Source organism: Alosa pseudoharengus, unplaced genomic scaffold, assembly GCF_046254945.1.
Source record: "Alosa pseudoharengus isolate Yale_2024_CS ecotype anadromous, Long Island Sound unplaced genomic scaffold, YU_APseudo_1.1 YU_APseudo_1.1_scf_13, whole genome shotgun sequence".
NCBI classification, from domain to species: Eukaryota; Metazoa; Chordata; class Actinopteri; order Clupeiformes; family Clupeidae; genus Alosa; species Alosa pseudoharengus.
The window spans coordinates 25,678,040-25,692,267 of record NW_027468598.1 but is presented as its reverse complement, the minus strand read 5'-3'; the positions used below and the strand labels follow the sequence as shown (position 1 = coordinate 25,692,267).

The 14,228-nt window shown below is 39.8% G+C and overlaps 2 long non-coding RNA genes across 2 annotated transcripts; both read left to right on the top strand.

The window, feature by feature from the left end:
- Positions 1 to 1,126: 1,126 nt before the first annotated feature.
- LOC143121213 (uncharacterized) lies at positions 1,127 to 2,212 on the top strand. Its single transcript, XR_012986438.1, has 3 exons — positions 1,127 to 1,244; positions 1,983 to 2,074; positions 2,188 to 2,212. It is a non-coding gene; the product is annotated as an uncharacterized LOC143121213 (long non-coding RNA).
- A 27-nt stretch (positions 2,213 to 2,239) lies between these two features.
- Positions 2,240 to 3,444, top strand: LOC143121212 (uncharacterized). Its single transcript, XR_012986437.1, has 4 exons — positions 2,240 to 2,315; positions 2,430 to 2,495; positions 2,906 to 3,186; positions 3,313 to 3,444. It is a non-coding gene; the product is annotated as an uncharacterized LOC143121212 (long non-coding RNA).
- The last annotated feature ends 10,784 nt before the right edge of the window (positions 3,445 to 14,228 follow it).

The following is a 14,228-nucleotide window of genomic DNA, read 5'->3' as shown; positions in this document are numbered from 1 at the left end:
CGGAGTATTAGGGCCACACATGAAGGAAAAAATATTTTTGCCATGACGAGATTAAACTCGCCATGTCGACATTAAACTCGACATTTCGAGAATAAAGTTGAAATATCATGTCGACTTTAATCTCGACTTATTAGTATTGAATTTGATTACATTTATGAAAGAATTGAGCGATTTCAAAGTATTTAGTACCTTTTTAGTACCCTGTGCGTGCGCCACCCTACAACATCTTTCATGCTGATAATGGCTAACCATTTCATATGGGTTACACCAGTGTTTTTCAACCTTTTTTGTGCCACGGCACACTTTTGACACTTAAAATGTCCCACGGCACACTAACATCCTGTGTGAAGAAAAAATAAACATACCATAGCCTAAAATTTCAAATAATACACAGATTTGGCCTTATTATGGCTTCTATGCAAGACCTGCTCAATAAAACAAGCACCCTCTGTTTCATTTGTAGGTGACTATATCTAATTTAATTGTTGTTATGAACTGGATATGTGATGATTCTGTGAATACTGGATATGGGGCCCCGTTGTACAATGCCTGCATACCACAAATAGTGCAATCATACAATCAATGAGAGCATGTGGTTATAAATTCTTTGATGCAACAGTTGCTGTGGAGAAAAGGAGACAACCATCAGTGACAGATTGCCCATTTAGGAGGTTATCACTGAAACTAGGCCTAGGAGGTAAGAATGTTTTTTTATTATTATTTTTTAAAAAATGTTTACTGTCCCCATCTATTATATGAAAATGCGCTTAACGTTGTAACGATCTTAATTGCGTTGTATTGAGGCATGCTAGGCTATATTTTTAGTTGAAAATACGTCTCCATTTGCAAATAGCATTTTCATATTGCAATCAATCGTGAAATGCACAGCATGCACAGGCCTACTAAAGCCACGCGACAAAATGTTACCTGAGAATGAATGCACGTGATGTTTGCATGAACCACCCCACACAGCAGTAGACTCCTAGGCGGATCCGCCTTCAAGTCGCCAAACCCGCGTGACTGTCGCATTCGTTTTAGTGCCGCACAGAGGATCAGCTCCGCCTCCAGGCGGCTCCGTAAATTCTACTGTCAAACAGCGGATCCTGAGTGGACCCATGTCGGATCCGGGGGCGCGGACGCGCCTTTACTGTAACGGTTGAACATGACTGTACACCAAGAGCCGAGAAGAGTCATACTAGTGGATATTTTCTTTGCTGGGACACGGTTGCGCTGAACCCTCTCGAGTAAGTGATATTTATTAATATATTGCGACATTCACAATAGCTAAACATTGGCCTTTGTGGTTTTATACTTATCATGTTTATTGATTGTAATGACATTGTTTGATATTAGGACTAACGTTAACGTTAAGTCAACTAGAGACGTTTGTAATTTTGTGCAACAGGCTAAGTTACGTTATTGTTAGCTGTGATGCTCATATGAGTCTGTAGCCTATTTGATTTAAAATGGGTTAACAATTTCGGCAGAATTTGTTATTTAACGTTAGTCTGGTCTTGTCTGTTTTAATGTGTTGCTGTTGTCCATAGTGCTACTATGCTAGCGGCATATAGCTGCTAGCTAGCATGCTGCTAGGCGCAATTGCATATATATGTTTGAGATCATGTTTGCGATGCAAACCTTGATTAAGCTGATACATTGGCACTGGTATTTCAGTCAATGAAGTCAGTGAAGCACTCGTCTGCTATGAAAGCTTCCTACCACTTTAGCATGTTGACTCACTGATAATGGTTTAGCCCTAGCTTCTAGCTAGCTGTGCATTAACTTTTGCATTTTGCCAAGTTTGGTCTCATACGTAACGTGTCCTTCTGCCATCTTTGTAATGAAAGCCTTGGCATTTTAATTACTGTTTTAAGTCGGTTCAGACAACTAATGGGTATTGGCGTCTGTTTGTGATTTATTATGATAACGTAACTTAACTGTATGGAACTTGGTCCCCATCTTCTATTTTGTTTGTTCTGCAGCGTCAACTTTTATCGGCTGGATTCTACCATCTAACGTTACGATTGCCTCTGTTGGGTTCGCTTGATGAAGATACTTTCTGGGTTGTTAAAATGTAATGTGAACACATTCCCGTAGCATTTCAAAATAGACCAGAGATGCTTGTACTATATGTATATTTGAAAATTTTGGGATTGCAATAACCATAATGATATGGTTATTTAACAGCCATCGTTTCGGGGATTCTGATGAGAGTGAAGAAGAGCCAGAAAATGGTGACTGCATCTCTGAGGTACCTTCCAACTCGCCTGGTATATCAGTTGAAGCCTCAAGCCCAAGCCAATTGCACTGGCAAAGTAAGTAATAATCTCTTAACATTGAAATAACTAAATCATAATATTAATATTAGAGATATGGTTAACATTCTTAGTGCTAAAGACATTCCCCTCTCCTTGTATCTATTCCTCCAGCTCCACCATCTTGCCAAGTGCCAGGCAGCCGAGTCACTACCCCTCAACCTGGAGAAAACTGTTAAGGTAAAGACTGATCTCTGAAATAAAATTGAATACAGTGGCCCCATCTATATTAACAAAGCAGTAGTCACTCTATTTCAAATCAACAGATTGCATCTGCATTACCATCTCAGATTTTCTGCATACTTCATACATTACTTTCAAAATCTCAGCCAAATATTTTGTCAGTTAAAACATCTGCATTCATGCAATATTGCCTGAAAAGTTCATTCATTATTATCAGATTGTATTGAAACACATTGATTACAATGTCAATCCATTCATGGAGTTGATATAGATAGTGCATACCAAAATGTTGAAACATACAAATTCATGTCCAGTATGACCAGAGATTTGTTTTTGTTTGCCATTGTTTGGCTCTGTAGCTCTCAGCCTACCATGGTTAACAGATCACAACCATTTATCTCCCTTAGCACCTCACCATGGGGCAGGACCGCAACACTCTTCACCACCTCAACTCCCTGCACCTGCACCCGCATTTAACATACGGAGAGTTACTCAAGGTAGGGACTGATCTCTGAAATATTAGTGAATAGAAAGGCCCCATGTGTATTATCAATGATGACTACCATTTAATACATTTTTTCCCCCTCTCGCACACCGCCCACCTCACTATGGGCCAGGAACGGCAGTCCCTCCTCGACTCCCTCCACCCCCACACCAGCCCTCAACGTGCAGCGAACAGAGGAGCTTTGTAAGTCATGTTTCTTTTTCAATTTAATCTCCTTAATACCTATCTCATATATTGTATTGTGTAAGCATACTTGGGTTTGGATGCTACATACCATAAACATAAACATATCTGTCTGTTTGATTACAGGTGCTGTGAGGAAAAACATGGTGACACGGTCAGCCACGGACGCTGAGTTCACCAAGCACGCAATTAGGTGTTTCAACCGGCGGTGGATCGGGCAACGAGGAGACGTGTTCCGCCTCCATCCACACAAATGGAGTAATAGGAGAAGTAAGCATTAAACAATCTTTTTATTGAACTTCTTGTCATTCACCAGTTATTCATTTTCTGATATTTTAGATGTGCATAGCGCAGCATTTCATTGAAGTTGTAGCCTATTAGATAAAATATTTCATGTCTGCACTGACCTAGGCCTATAAAGCGCTAAATTAGGTTTTGACCTCAAAATGAATGTAGAGTAGCCTAGGCAACGTAGGCTACTTAACAAAAACAGAATAGCTTATAACCTGTAACTTTCCATAAATGTCCATTTTATATTTCCATTGAGTAGTGATCACGTTTGTACAGTAAATTGATGTCTTGACTTAAACCTTTTTTGTTAGGTTTATTGACAGTATTGTTAAGTTAAAAATACGAGGCGATGCTAATCGTAGGCCTATCTTGCTGTAGTAGCCTAGGCTAGGCCTAATGATAGTTTTACTTTTATCTTATAGTTTATCCTATTTAATCCTACAGCAAGAACAGAAGGAATTTTGAAAATGAGATAAACGGGTCCGAAACGGACCCGGGCCAGATGAGCCTTTATGAGTCCGTTGCGGGTCCGCGGCGGATGTATGTATCAATTCGCGGGTCCCAAACGGACCCGCCGCGGACGTAAGGTTTTAATCGCGGATGCGGGGCGGATGCAGCGCGGAGCCACGGCGGGTTCGCGATCCGCCTTCGTAGCGGATCCGTTCCTGAGAGCATCTGGACTCCGATACGGGTCCGTTCCGGAAGTCGTCATACCTCCGCGGCGGATCCGCCGCGGAGTCCTTTTGCTGTGTGGGACGCGACATTAGGTCAGTTTGGCCTTTCGTTCAAATCAGCCTAGGATTAGCCATACAGTGGGTCCCCGTTAAAAATTGACACTTCATTCACGATCATGGTGAATGGTGAAATGTAAGTACAACTGCAGCCGCTTGGGGGCAGCATAGTCCACTGTAGAGTTTCACGGTCGAACCAGACAGCAAGGGCTGTGATTGGCCGAGTTTTCAGTGCGTTTCTCTGTGTTTTTAGCAGCCCCTGCAACATGCTAGTCCACTGTAGCCTAAGCCTTGTACATAATGTTAAACATAGTTTTGGATTCAGTGGCAAGAGTTCTTGATTGTACAGTGTCTGTCTCTCAGTAATGTTTTAAAACGAGAGCTTCGTCAGCTGGCAGTAGGCTACTTTGTCGGTAGTCATGAGAAGTTCGCTTGCTAACAGAACATAAATATGCTGCCCAGAAACCTTGTGAATAGTTCTGATTTTTTTTACTACACTAACGAGGTTGAAATATAGACTTTGCCTACAGCATCTCCTTAACAGTAATGTTAACAAAATGACAGCATTCATATGACAAAGAAAAACGAATTCGGTCACTCAAGACTGTGCCACAGCAACCAGTGTAGGCAACAGTCCTACCCAATAGGCCTACTCGAAGCAGATAGCGTTGTCTGACAGTCGAGTGGGTTAATGCACGTATTTCCAGAACAGGTCTGCAACTTTCAGGCAGTTCTGAGTTCGAATCTAGGTAGGAGCAGAGCCATATAAAGGCCTAGGCCTATTGTTATCATTTTTTGCAAGGTGTTGCTCCTGGCAATACTTGTTTATAAGACGTTTGGTGATTAATTGATAGCTGTTTTTGGGACACGTTAAACGTTCTTTATAATGAGCGCATCCGGGGAGTAAAACGACTGTTACGCGCTGTTACAACATGTGTTTTCAGGTTTGAGGGCTTTTTTGGCAAGATTGACCTTGGTTAGACTCTGCATATGTTATTTCTCCGTATGGAAAATAAAGTCAATTTTCGACACACGTCTGTTATTAGTTCAATAACAAGTGTTGCTTGTTAAAACATGTGACTAGTGAAACTCAAATGATTTTAGAAATATTTAGCCAAAGCCAAAAAGTGTTAGAGAAGGAGAGACGCCGGTGCAGCTCAGATGTCTTCTTAATTTTCTTTATTCTTTAGTAAAAGGTGCAGAACATTATTAAACTTTGACTAACGTTTCGATGTTCGTTAGTCAAAAACATCGACACATCGAAATGTTAGTCAAAGTTTAATAATGTTCTGCACCTTTTACTAAAGAATAAAGAAAATTAAGAAGACATCAGAGCTGCACCGGCGTCTCTCCTTCTCTCTAAAAAATCTGTCCTGGCCTGGTTGCAACGGATTGTGGCCAAACGACAGAAGCGCGGAGAACCCTCCTTTGTCTACCAAAAAGTGTTTCTTTGTGCCCCGCGCTCCCCCACTGCTTGTGAAAGAAGGGGATGGGGGAGGGGGGCTTAACGTGAAAAAGCTTAATGTCACAAAACGGCAACGAGTCGTTTTAGGCTACAGGCCTTCATAATGGTAGGCTACAGGAAGTGGGGGGAGGGTATGGGATGACCAGAGCCGTCATCTATCGTCTTTCCAGGCGCACAGCTCGTTATATAGCCTATCGACTGCCTTAACAGATAGGCTTTGCTCTTGGGTTTGGCCTTACAGCGAACTCAATGCTCTTGTTGCTTGCAGTTTGTTAAATAAAGCGATGCAGATTACATTATTTATTTCTGATTAATTGCGTCTTTTGATGTATTTTGCAACATTTGCTTGTTAGGCTGGGCTACTGTCAATGTCCTGTACAGGTCAATGTTCAACAATTGCTGGTGTAGGCCTAGGCTATTAATCAATTAGGGACTGTTCGTTATTTATTTAATTAAGGGGCTACCGGAGGAGTTTTGGGAGCATTAGTCAAAAAAGACGTGACCCTCCCTCGCCAGCAAGAATTTTTTCTATGACCCTCCAAAGTGATTGAGAAAAAAAGCATGACCCTCCCCAGTCCCAACAATTTATTGATGCCTTAGGCTACTGGGTCAATTTGGGAGCTTGCATGCTACGACTCCTTCCTTGAAATGCCTTGAAAAGGCTGTCGTTTGCACAATTTCACAAATAATCACCGGGACCGAAACAAACCTGTCAACTTTTCCCGGGTTTATCGCGTATTTTAACTTTTTCCTCGCTGTCTTAAGAGAAGCTGCAGGGCCGTCGCAAGGGGATGCAAGGCCCTGTGCGAACTTGACAGATGCAAGGCCCTTTTCACTTACGTGCATGAAATCATGCGATAGCTTACTTTACACATAGCCAAGGCTACCGTCGGTGTATTTTAATAGTAGCCTAGTCTAATAAGCTACACCAGCTTGCCTTTAAGAGGGGAAATTCAATTGTATAGCCTATAACATTAGCTGAGTCACATATTTGGCCATATGTACATATATATACATCACGAAACCAAATAGTGTAACAAAGGCGAACACTTTAACAGGGGGAATTAATTGGGCATGAATCATTGTGCTGAACGGTATTTGTCAATGAGCAGAAACACACACGACATTCAAACTATTGATAAGATGTACTGGTCTGTATCTATAGGCTAACATTGGACAAATAAATGACACTGACTCGCCATATCCTGACTCAGGAAAAAAAACATTTTCTTGCTTTGCCGCAAACTCAGCAATGAAATCATAGTTTGCAACGTCTTTTTAGAAGGGAGAGCCCAGTCTCTCCTGTGACATGGAGGTGCGCAAATAGTTTTTAATAGCCTGTTCAACTTCGAAAAGCTTCGTTCACCCGATGCCAGTCACTGATCGCAATTTCAAAGTTCGGAAAGCATCATCTTTTTAAGTTTTAAGTGCAGTGGCCCCTATCTGCCCCCTTTGGAATTATATCTCGAGCCTATTATAAGGTCCAGTGCGTTATGTCCTGGGATTCGGATGTGCTCAAAAAGAAAAGAAAAAACACTTTTTTATAGATGGTCATGAGGAGCAATATGAGAGAGAAATTTGATGATCATTGATCGTTGTTTTGGGACGTTAAGCCTTTTCCATAGGCGTCAGTGAAGGAGATTGAAGAATGACCATTTTTTTATACGAAAATATTTCTTAACTACAAAAACTCAGTGTCTAAAAACTCAGTGTCATTCAGACTCAACCCTCTTGTTGTTTTATTATCTTTTTCGTTGTCGTTTGAACGTTGGCAAGCAGGCATGTTGCGGTTGCAATTTAAGTGAAATTTCTACAGTAGGCCTACAACATGCTGTTAGGCTGGGCTACTGTCAATGTACTTGTACAGGTAAATGTTCAACAATTGCTGGTGTACAGGTTATATAATCAATTAGCTAAATAATTTGTCCAGCTGTTTAAAAATTTTTTCGTGCTACATTCAAACGCAAAAGGTGCTTTGATATATTTTTCGTTTGAACGTCGGCAAGCAGGCATGCTTTGGTTGCAATGAATGAGGATAATTGCTTTTTTTTGCATTATTTTGAATATGACTCGCTCCAGTCTCAACAGCACGTACTTTTTCCACGCTAAGTTCTAACACACATATCCCCTCTCGCTTTCTCTCTCTCCATCCCTGCACATGGTGCTTTATTAAAGGAGCTGCACCATTTTACAACAATTGCATCTACATTTTCATATTAGAATGTTTTGTCAAGTGTAAACTTAAACTACCGTGATCAATTTAAGTTCCCGTGCCCCCGCTGCGTCATGGAAGCAGTAAGTCAGTCGCATCAAAAATAGTAGTGGCACCCAAGTGACACCTTGTGGTTGTTTGTGTCAACTGCAGTCTGTGCCATTTCTGCCGAGAAAATGGGGATCGTGATTCCTGAAGGAACCCGTCCAAACTTAACAGGGACCCACTGTAGCTAGGGCACTGGACACTTGGTGACTGTTTGACATGTGATAAGGTAAGATTTTTAATTATTGCCTTAAAATAAGGTTAGAAGACTAAGCTAAACTTGGTTACTTTTGTGTGAAGAAATGAAGAGTTTGGTTCCAAAAAGCTATCTCCTTTTTTAAAAACATTAAAGTCAGGTTATTTAATGTGTATTGTGTTGTTTTGAATGAGTAAAGATATATCATATATAGGCTAATAGAAAATCGGAAAGAATATTTCTATTTTGGGGAGGACTTTTTGCCTCAGTATTTTCTGTCAATCTAAAGCACAATTGATATTGCCATCTATGTACTGTAGGTAGCCTGCTTTGTTTAAAGATCATTGTCTTTCAAAGAAATGTAGCTGGCCTTTGGATGATATAAAATCACGGTGTCTCTGCAACAAATGCGCGTGAAGATTAAACAAGGTTGCATTTTTTGGTAATTGGTGGAGTAGACTAGGAACACGAAAATCAGTGGGGCTGTTAAAGCGTAACTTTGGCCAGAATTTCATCCTAGGGTGTTTTTGTGAATGTACCCTAGTCAAACTTTAGTTTAAAAGCATAATTATAGCATACGTCCGAAGCGCCACTTTTAAGCTTGTCGTCGTTTTCGGGTCAAATGGCTTTTTTAATGGAAATCGTAGGGGCACTACTATTTTGATACATGATGGCATCAAAATAGCTATTTTTAAAACACCAAGAAGGCTCGACACAACATGAAACTTTGATCGAAGTATCATCAGTGTCTCTACACATGAACTTGAGCATTTGTTTGTGTACACAGAGTTTACTAAACGAAAGGTTTTTAAAAACTTGGTTTTTCTGCTCGCCGCCATCATGCCAGCCAAGGAGTGAGTTGTCCAAAACCTTTCTTTTTAGTAAACTATGTGTACACGAACAATGTTCTCAATGCTCGAGTTCATGTGTAGAGACACTGATGATACTTCTAAATAGCTATTTTGACGCCATCATATATCGAAATAGTAGTGCCCATGAATAATACTTATCATAAATGCTCAAACATTGCTTCCTAGATAATGTGAATTCCAAGCTACAAAACAAATTACTACAAAGAAGTAATTCTAAGGACTGACAATTATATGAATGTGATAAAGACAGGATTTGAACAGAAATATTTTACAGGCTTTTGGTTTTGGGACCCATTCTTGATTAAGACAACGTTTTAACAAAATCTGAGATGGTGCAGCAAGAACCTTATGCCGCAGCACCTGAACAGGTAACAGTTCTTGATCATTGAAAATACAATGCACTAATACAATGCACTAATTCCAGGAGAATCAAAAAGTGTCTATTAAGCACACTGTATTTAATTTTTCTTTTACAATGACAGCAATGCAGTGGCATTCAGACACCTCTTATAGCTGCAGTGATTCTTAAAGCTGCAAAAGCCTTCTTTTGGCCTCCTCGGCCAAGCCAATTGTATTGGGTTGCCAGTGTGTCTGTGATGAGGTGACGCATTATTCTCCTGACAGCGTCCCCAGCATTCATCCCACCAAGTATTGTAAGGTGTGTTGTCTACAGATAAGAACAGAAATGTACAGATGTATATAGATTTTATACAGTTAATAACAAAAATATTCATACCCCTGGCAAATATTAATTTAATGTTGATTTTCTCTCGACAAATATGTTTGTTCTGACTGAAAATGAAACTACCACATGTCAAAAGGTTGCTTGACAATGTGGTAGAAACATGGAATCAGAAATAGAAGTATTTTCATCTTTTTTTTTTACATATGTATGAATTTTGTGTCCAAAATTATTCATACCTTTTTTAGATAATGACTGGAAAGCCTTGTTTGGTTGTATGTTTTGGATCATTGTGTGGTTTAATGGCCCGATGCTGCCTATTGGGACAGGTTTCTCGGCAGACTGCCTGATTTTTTTTTCCTCCAAAAATCTTACTGTAGCCTCTTGTTTTAGTGTTACCATTTACTTTGAGAAGGTCACCAGGTCCCATTGTCTGGAAAAAAACACCCCAAGCTAATACATTTCTATAATAGCTATTCTGCACTGTGGATATGGTGTTTTGATGGTTGACATTTGCAGCACATCCCAAAATGGACCACTTGGTCATCATGGATGCTGATCATGGATCACTCTTCTCAAAACATGCACAACTCTGCTTGACCTTTTATAAGGACACACCTGAACAAAGAATATAGCTTTTGCTGGATTTTTAAATGGTTATGAACTAGGTTTCCAGACTAGATCTCCCTGAAATAAGATCTAGGTGGGCGGGGCTAGGCTAGCGGTCTAGAATCATTGTGAAGACATTGAGAGGCTTGGTATTTATTATGAGAACCATTTTGAGAGCTGTGATGACAAATAAACATGCTTCCAGTGATTATTTAAAAAGGGTATGAATAATTTTGGACATGCCATTTTTCATAAAAATGTTCAAAAAATATGAAAACTGATTCTACCACATTATCTTACAACCTTTAGCCATGTAGCAGTGTCATTTTCAAACATATTGGTCAAGAGAAAATTAACATTAAATCAATATTTGCCAGGGGTATGAATACTTTTGTTCTTAACTGTATAGAATGTGTACTGTTGACAAAACATGCAACAATGCAGTTGGTTCCAAAGTATTCAACCATCGTGAAATTTTTCACCATGTTGTGGTCATCAATGTAGTCAAATACATACCATAGCTTTCTCCTGTGTTTTCTCTAATAACACATTCTCCACTCTCCTCAGATGTTCTTGTGTCTGAATTGGGAATGTGAATTCCTCTGGTAGAGAGGGCGCCGCTTGTGCCGGCTGATTCTTAGCCAGGGCCTGGAGAAGGAGGGTGTTCTGGCGCACTTGCGCCTTTATCTCCTCCAAGGCCCTGAAAATTAGCTGGTCACGCTCTATAGGTAAGAAAGGTTTAATAGAAAACAGAAACATTTCACATTGCTTTAGAAAGTGTTGTGACTTCAATGATTATGTTACACAAATGATATCATCAGTCATGTTGCAGACCAGCAAAATGTTTTGTACCAAATGTGTTTGTCACAGGCTGTGAGTAGGAGGTAGTGGGAGCACTCAAGACCGATGAAAACACCGGTGGTGGCTGGAGTACAGGCTGGAGTACAGGTAGCTGTTTGGAGGAGCCTGGTTTCGCAGGTGGTTTCGCAGGTGGTTTCACTGGTTGTTTCACTGGTTGTTTTGCTGGTTGCTGGTTTGCGATGGAATGGCGTGGCTGAGGTAGAGCTTCACACTGCTCCACCACTTTGGCAGATGGCCTGCAGTATGACAACAGGACAACACCACAGGTATTAAAACATCAGTGAATCTTAGACTTTTGTTAATTTGTGTACTGTACGGTTCTTACATTCTAGGCCTTCTGAAACTTTCATCCTCAGAAGTGAGGGAATCTTTCTTGGTGGCCCTCACCAGTTTCTACCTGGCCGCTTCATAAGAATCTGTATTTGAGGTAAACATTTGTTAAACAAGGAACCATATTGCAGCATGTATAGAAATGAAATGAAGTTGCATTATGATGAATCATGTTATATCTCTCTCTCTCTCTCTTTCTTTCTCTCTGTGTTTGTTTACAGGAGGGTCTCACCATATGTCTTCAGTACCCTGACAAAGAACTCCCCCCATGTCTCATCAGTAGGGTTGGGCACCGAAACACGGTTCTAATATGGCACCGGTGCCGACACAAACGGTAGTAACTGCATCGAATAACAACGTGGATTTCGGTGCCTCATTTCGGTGCTTAAATAGCGTTCTTTTCATTTATTTTTTTATACGAGGCATCACTGCATGTCACGCGCCATCTCTAACGTCTTGCTCTGATAGCAACACATCCAGATACAGTTAGCTAACATATGATAAACACTGGATGTATAAACCAGAGGGGTGCACCACATAGGCGAGTGGACAGTGTTTGACAGCTTGCGTGAGCCCAAGTAGCTTACTTTAAAGCGATATCGCAAGCTCCTGTCAAAATCTAGCAGTGGGCCTAACTACACACAAGCAAAAGGCTATGAAACAACATCAACAGTAGGCTAGCCTATACGTTACACAATATCCTTGCTAATGCGCTAACTGACATTTATTTGAAATGTTATCAGCAAAGTTGTAAGGTGAAAACTTTATTTCACGGTGTGTTAAACAACATAATGGCATGATATTAATCTTTCATGTGCATGAGGCCCATATAGCATCACAATGAATATGAAGATCATGTTAAAAGTTAGCTGGCAAAAACATAAATATGTAGGTTACATACCCAGATGTCACTGAGCTGTCAAAGAGGCTACGAAACCATCTCTGTAGGCTACGTTATCACTAATTAAACTCAGCTGACTGGTGTTAGTTAGCGCATAGCCATAGTTGCTGTTAAAATGCCTAGGCGGCTAGCGCTGGGAATCTAAACACTTCAACACCGACATGTAGCCTAACATGTTCAAAACTACTGCGTGTTATGGGTTAAGACATGAAATTTCTTGAAGCATTTGGGAACACACTGAATTAACTGGAGTCCCTGTTAGATTAGCTTGCTTGCAAATGCCGTTGTCCATGACCTGGCAGTTTTATGGCAAGCGGTTTTAACATACCTTATGGCAAACCGCCTACACTGGGTAAACTTGAAAGCAGAGCTTACCATTGTGTGTGCATGCATGGCAAGCTGTTTTAACATTTAAATGTATTATTCATAGGAGCAATGAGATATTGATAGTAAATTGAATATAACAGTTCAATTTCATGTTAAAATTTGTCTTATCAATAAAAAAATAACAATTCATGCTTTAGACCATTTTAATTTAAAACATTTTAAAAACAAAGTACCGGTTCAGGCACCGTTTTAAAAGTATCAATTTAGCACCGGTATCGGATAAAACCCAGACGATACCCAACCCTACTCATCAGGATCCTCCTGATTCTGGACAGCCACCTTACCCCGTTGCATACTTCTGTATGGTGGCCAGAATGACACTTTTTGGTCGACACTCAGCCAGCTTGTGGGCACCACTTCAACCTTATTCTTTTCCGTAAACAGTACAATTGTGAACATGATCTGTAAACTGAAATGATGAACAGATGAACTTAGCTTTAACTAACTAACTAACTAACTTATTTATTTATTTATTTATTACTAACTAACTAACTAACTTATTTATTTATTTATTTATTTATTTATTTATGTATTACGAACTAATTTATTTATTTATTTATTATGTATGGTTCAGTCGGTATATTGCAAAGCCATGTTTGACAGGCATTGCAACCATTTTGGCATCAATGGTTTTCTCTGACAAAGCCACCACCTCTACAGACAGTCCTTGAACAAAAGCAATATTCAAATTGAGGGAGTCAACTGGGGATGTGAAAAACGACTGTCTGTTTAAAAATTAATAATTCAGCTGGTTTTGCTTGTCGTATCATCTCAAGTCATTTTAGCTGGTGTTGCCGGTCTACATTGCTGATTTATCTGGCCATGCCAGGTTATGTTGGTCATTCTAGTAAATCAGTATGACCGTCTTACACACACAGTATGCACTTACATTATTGCAAAACTGTTCTCTACTGTTGTAGAAAGAAATGGCTTATTTTTAATGCAATATCTACATTGCCCATTATCAGCAACCATTTATCCAATGTTCTAAAGGCACACTCTGTTTACTAATCTAATATCATTTCTTTGTTTCAGAAGCATCCATTTCCTGTTGTTACCAGCGCAACGCACAAGCCATGTATGTCGCTCTGCATTATCCACATGTACACTGACCAATCACTGACTTGTTTCTTGCTGGGCATTTTTTATAACAGTGATAAACATTAAAAACATGAAAAGCATGAATATTTCTTTCAAACAACACAACTTGTGGTGAAGTCAGAGTATGCTTCCAATCAATCATTACACAACAGTGAAAAAAGTTCAAAATATAGTTTTCAATATAGATCGACAGATAGATACTTTATTGATCCCCAAGGGGAAATTCAATTCAATATAAACCTAGACAAGATAAATTCATATATTGAAATTGGTCAATTGTTATTTCCATTGAATATTTTTATTGAAGTACACCAAGTAAGTACAGAAACCACTGTAAATGTGCCCTATTTGATCCATGC